Genomic DNA, 6,498 nt, shown 5'->3' on the forward strand with positions numbered 1-6,498 from the left:
TTCTTCTTCTTCTTCTTCTTCTTCTTCTTCTTCTTCTTCTTCTTCTTCCTCTTCCTCTTCCTCTTCCTTCTCCTCCTCCTCTTCCTCCTCCTCCTCTTCTTGTTCTCCTTCTCTTATTTTTTTAAACTTTTCTTATCTTTAAACCCAGTTGAAAAATCTGTCTTTCATTATATCTTCAAAGCCTCTCCAGTCATATATAGAGACATTAGTCAGTCATTCATCAACACTCCTCAGAAAGCTGAATTTGGCTATGCCTTTCCTTGGGTGTATAGTATTATCCTCTCCTTTTAAAAATATTGCTTGTTTGATTTGTTATTTAGGGACAGGGTCTTGCTATGTAGCCTAGGCTGGCCTTGAATTTACAATTTTCCTGCCTCCATTTCACAAGCGCTGGGACCACAGACATGAGTCACACTGTCTGACTCACTACTACCTGCACTCTCTCACTGTCTCTGACTCCTCTTAAGTCTAATTTTTTTGTTGTTGTTCTCTTTTAACCTCATTTTTATTTAATAACCACAGCTCTGCTTCACACTGATTCATCCTGAAGTTCTTCCCTGCCTGTGTAGTCAAGGTCATGGCGTGGAAGTCCCTCGCTGGGGGGGTGAGGGGGGATGCCCGCAGGCTGCAGCCAGCACCAGGGGCTGCTCCTCTTGGGGGGGAGGGGGGCCTGATGGGAAGGCTGCTGCAGTGATGGGTCCTAGGCAGAGCAGCTTTCCTAGTTCTGCTCCGGTCCTGCTGTGCAGCCCCCTCCTACCCTGACTGTGTGTCTGGGCACACGACACCCTTTGCCCCACAGGATAGCAGTGAACAATGCACAGCAGAGGCCAGCAGAGTGTTTGTGCCCAGAGGCTTGTTCCCGCTTGCTGAGGGGAAGCTCTGCCACCACTGTCCTGTGAACAAGCCAAGACTGGCCTCCAAGAGGACGAGTAGTCATCCTGGCTGCGTTCATCACGATTTTTATTTTCTGAGGCTTTGATTCCTTGAACATCTGCCTCTCTGAGAGAGCAAACAGCTCACACATTAACCAACCAATCCAGAACCCACTCTTCCAACCACATCCTCTGTTGGGCTCTGGTCCTGGGGTTTGAACCTGGGACTTCACACGTGCTAGTCAAATTCTGTAACCCTGAGCCACATCTCCAGCTCTCCCTCTCCTTTTTAACTTTAAGACAGGATCTGACTAAGTTGCCAAGGTTAATGTGGAGCTCACGGTATACCCTGGGGAAGTTCTTGAACATGAAACCTTCCTACCTAGGCCGCTCCTGGGAGGTGGGATTTTAGGCCTGAGCCACCAGTGCCTGCTTCCCTAGGGGACTCTTATACTCAGGGCAAGTCCCCTGCTATGATCTCAGGTCCAGTTATCGGACAACCAGCTAGATAACGCTTGTATAGGATGGTCCACTGAAGTAACTCAAGCTTGCAATCCCAAAAGTGGAGATTCTATGTGCTGATTAATATTGTCAATCTGGCAGATGAGCCTCTGGGCACTTTTGTGAGGGCTCATCTACTTTAGGTTAGCCAATGGGAGGAATTATCTAGATTACATTAATTGAGGTAGGAAGATCCACCTTACCCATGGGTGATATTGTTCCATGAGCTGGGGTCCTGACTGAATAAAATAGAGAACGTGAGCTAAGTATCAGCATTTGTGACATTCTGTTTCCTGACTGCAGATGCGACGTGACAAGGTGCAGTATGTTCCTAATGCCATGACGGGCTATACACTCAAAGACCGTGGGCCAAAACAAACCATTGCTTCCCTAAGCTGCTTCTGATATTTTATCACAGCAACAGAAAAGTGACTAAGATGCCTGGCCTGCCTCAACTTGTCTCCTTTAACTCTGAGACCAATGAGAATCACTTCATCTCTCAGCCTTGAACTCTTAGGAAGAGAGTACCAAAATCTCCAGCAATTGCTGCCCGCCTAGACAACTTGGGGGGAGGGGAGCAGGGAGCAGGAGGACCTGTCCTTATTAACTCTGCCAGTCTGATCTTTCAGGCTGGCTCTCATTGGTCTGTTTGAACTTCCAGTTTACTGTTGAACCAATTGCCCCACCCAGGAGAACGTAGCACTCTGGTTGGTCAAACCAGGGTCAATCCCAATTGGAATGAGAAGGAAAGCGGAAGAGCCTTGTGCTAAAGCCTAAGGGGGAGTGGTCCCTGCCTGAGCAGGTGGAGAGCGGGAGACTCACTTTGACCCTTTAGTCTCACCCCAACACCAAAGCCCGCTCTCCAGATGAACAGACAGCATCCAATAGATGATCTTTGAAGCTGGGCTCACACATGTATGCAGTCTCAGCTACTGAGTTGGAGACAGGAAGATCGGAAACCTGGGCTACAGGAGACCCTGTCTCAAAAAAAGAAAGGAATATTGGATCCCAGAATTAGGAAAGGGTAGAGCAATTATCTTGACTGACTATTTCTAGTAAGAATGAGGAGCAGTTTAAAACTTTTGTCACGTTTGTTTATTTATGTGTCTGTGAGCACATGCACGTGTAGAGATTAGAGGACAACTTGAAAGAGTCAGGTTTTTTTCTTTTACTATGTGGGTCCAGGGGATAGAACTCTGGGTTTTCAGGCTTTGTGGCAAGTGCCTTTCTTTACCCACTGAGCTGTCTGAAGAGCGCTTTTGTTATGGCCTATGCCTAAGGGAGCCTTAATATGAAATCATTCACATTGTTCTCGTTTGGGGGTTATTTATTGATCTTTCTGGTTTTGTCTGGGGTCGTTCTTCCACTGGGAAAATGGGCTCTTTTCTTCATCCATCATAATAGAGTCTGTGTTGCTACAGTCTTACTAAGAAATAGCAATTCTTGTCCCCCTACAATAGACAGGATGATTATAATGAATACCTTACAGCAGAACAGCACCTTGTCATCTATGAAGGACTTTAATGCACATCATTAGTCTTGACCCCCTACAATAATCTGGGTGGAGGAATGCAACTTGTATTATATTCATTTTCTATGACTATGAGCACAGATTCAGAGAGGTTAAGTCACTGATGAAAGGTCACAGAGCTCTATAGCCTTGGGCAGCAGGAGAAGATTGGCAAGGAGTAAGTTTACTTATGGTTTTGTTTATTTAACAAGATTATATTTTAGTGCCACAAACCTGGTCAGGGCCAGTTCCCTAACTAGAGTTCTTACTGCAGTAAGAATGCTGACTCTTATAGCTCAGAAGAGTCGGAACCCAAACCCTGAGCCAACCAGAGCTGTAGCAGGTACACGAGCTTCGAAGTCAGACTCCTGGACTGTGGCTCAGGCAGCTCTGCCAACACCAAGAACACCCATTGCGGTTCACCCTGCTGTGGAGCTCTCCTGCTCTCTCCTCTCTTCCGGAGTTAGGATAGACAGGAGCCATAGCTAGGGCTTGGGTTTTGTCAACAGAAGAAAGGAGCAAGCCAGATAAGCCCTGGGGGAAGTGACAAGCTCTGGTTGGGAGTGGAAAGCCCAGGCTGGCCGTCAGGAGGTTTTTGAGAACCTCTGCCTACCTTCTGTATTCAACCTGGACAGCAGCTGTTACCATCCCAGTATGCCCCCAGGCACGAAGCACAGTCCTGCCCCCCCACCCACCCACAAGAAGAGCTCAATGGATAGTCAAATGGTATATTGCTGTGTGGCTTCTATTCCAGAAGGACCCTCCAGGCAGTGGAGACACAAACACCAATGCCAGAAACCCATCCATCTGTTAAGATGTGTTCCCTCCCTCAGGAGAAAAGCCCACTCAAACCTCCTCCCAGTTGGAGTAACTGCAATTACTCCCTCACACCCTGAAGTGGGAGCAGACTGTCCTAGCCAATCAGACGACATCAGCCTGGGAGCCAGGGCATCCCCGCACCAATCTTTTCCTAAAACCCCAGATGGGAAGCTACAAATTCAATTTGTCTTGTCTAGGGGAAAAACGAGGTTTAAATATGTTGAATCAAAAAAATGATATCTCATGTACCAGACATTAGTGATCCAGAACAAATGCCTTGGGAAAAAAAAAATTACCCTGGAAATGTCAAGTATTCAGGTTACTAAAGAACCGGGGATTTCGGCAATGACCCAAGCACAGAAGGTCCACAGGAGACACTGCATGTTCCTTACTGGGCCCTGGAGGCCTGGGAGCCTCAGCAGAGCCCTGGTTTCTGAGGGATGGCCTCAGGAGCCTCATGTAGGATTGCCACTTACCTGCTTGCTGGGGGAAGTCCAGCCTTGACACCTTCCTGGTGGGATGGGCCGATGGGAAGGAACTCAAGTGTGTGAGCCTTATCATGTGTGGGTGGGGGGTGGGGGGGTGGGGGGTGGGGGATGGGGGCGTGCTTCTGAGCGAGACCAGCTGAAGTCAGCTTACTGGAGGGATGAGCACCTGAGAACCTGAGACTGGATTTCAGGAGGCTTGAGTCCCAGACCTGTGACCGACACAGAGCTGGTGACAAGGGTCTTCTCCCTAGACCTTAGTTAGTAAAAACTAGGAATAGATTTGAGTGGTATCCATTAGCCATTTCAATTTTGCAACTTACAAGTTTGGTTGTCTTTGTTGTTGTTGTTGTTGTTGTTGCTGTTGCTTTTTGTTTCCTTTCAAGAGTTTATAGAGCTCCTAGGTAGTGGTGGCACATGCTTTTAATTCCAGCCATTGGGAGGCAGAGGCAGGTGGATTTCTGAGTTCGGGGCCAGCCTGGTCTACAGAGTGAGTTCCAGGACAGCCAGGGAGGGAAAGGGAGAGGGAGAGGGAGGGAGGGAGGAGGGAGAGAGGGAGAGGGAGAGGGAAAGGGAGAAGAGAGAGCCTTGAACAGGAATAAGTCATTTAAATCAGCCTTCCTAGGTTCAAATCCCAGCCCTGCCACTTCAGACTCTGATGTTGAGTAGTACCGTAACATCTTTTGCAGCATGGAAATAATAAAATCCACCTTCTAGCCTATGAAAACACGAGGACCCAGAAAAACATCCTAACTAGCACATAGCTCTTCTTTATTGAGCAAGTAGTATACAACAGGCCCTATACTAGACACCACAGATAGAGAAATGGTCTAGTCTCAGATACTTGAGAGGCCAGGGCAGGAGGATTTGCTTGAGTACAAGAACTGAAGGGCAGCTTAACCAACACAGTGAAATCTCATCAACTGGAAAACAATCCAACATCAAAACAGAGGGCCGGAGAGGTTTCTCAGCTAGCGAAGGTACTCACTGCCAACCCGAACTCAATCGCTATAACCCCGAGGATAGAAGACAAGAAAACCAAGATGTTCCCTGACCTCCACAAGCATACTGAAGCACACCCCACACCCCTACCACACACAAACAAAACAGACAGAAATGGTCCGTGGAGCATGTCCCTGACCAGCAGAACATTGTCTCTTAGTAAGATATGGGCCAGCAAGTCCCGCCCTGACAGTCATGCGTTTGTGTCCCCCAGGGTGCAGTGATCCTGGCACCCAGTCTCTGGCATAGAGCTGAGCATGGAGTAAGCCGGTCCCCTTGCAGGAATGAGGCACACATCGGCTGCCTGATGCCTCTGATGTTCTTTTTCTTTCCTGCCTTTTTTCCCTCTAGATACCACTTGAAGTCTAACTTCAAAGAGAATTAGGAATGAACAAAATCTCTCCAAGAAGGTTCCTCCTCCAGAAGCCTCCTCTCTCTGACTCTCTTCTATCTCTGTTCCTATTGCATCACCCTGTCTCGCAGCCTCGCCCCACTTGCCCTGCTTAGGGAGCGCGGAGATCCCTCAGTGCTTCCTGCTCTCCTCGGAATACATTCTGGCCTCGCTCTTCCTAGAACCAGACCCGGCCACGATCTGCTTGGCCAGTTAGGACTCTGGCTCCAGGAACATTCAATTGTTTTCCCCGGGGGCTGACTGGGGAAATTGCTCAGTTCCTGTAGAGTCAGCAGGGAAGGCAATCAGGAATTATCAGGGCACTGCTACACGCAGATGTGTCCCCAACACAGAAGGGAGACAAGCAGCTGCTGTCTCAGGGGCCAGCTGTGGCTGCTCAAGGAGGTCTTGAAAGAGGAATAAGGCCCTGACAAAAAAACAACAACAACAAAAAACCAGGCAGCCCCAAAGGGTTCTGGAGGTATGGAACTGTTCCATGCAGGCCGGCCAGGGGACAGAATGGTAGACAGACTGGCCTTTCATAGACATGGTAGAGAGCTGGTAAGTTGAGTATTTTCACCCAGATCCACATGAGATGTTTAAGGAATTTCCATATCCTTTGCTTGATCCCAGATTATAAAAATAAAATAAAATAAACCACCTCTAGAGGAATCCTGAGGCTCTCTTGCCACCATGCATATCCAAGAGGCTCGGAGACAGAGAGGACAGAACAAGAGGGAAGGAGGAAGGAGAGAGACAGAGACAGAGACAGAGAGACAGAAAGACAGAGCCACACACACAGGGAGGGGGGAGAGAAAGCAGAGGCACACACACACACACACACACACACACAGAGAAGAGAGAGAGAGAGAGAAGCAAACAAGCAGGGAGAGAGAGAGAGAGAGAGAGAGAGAGAGA

Source organism: Mus pahari, chromosome 2 (genome assembly GCF_900095145.1).
Source record: "Mus pahari chromosome 2, PAHARI_EIJ_v1.1, whole genome shotgun sequence".
Lineage (NCBI taxonomy): Eukaryota > Metazoa > Chordata > Mammalia > Rodentia > Muridae > Mus > Mus pahari.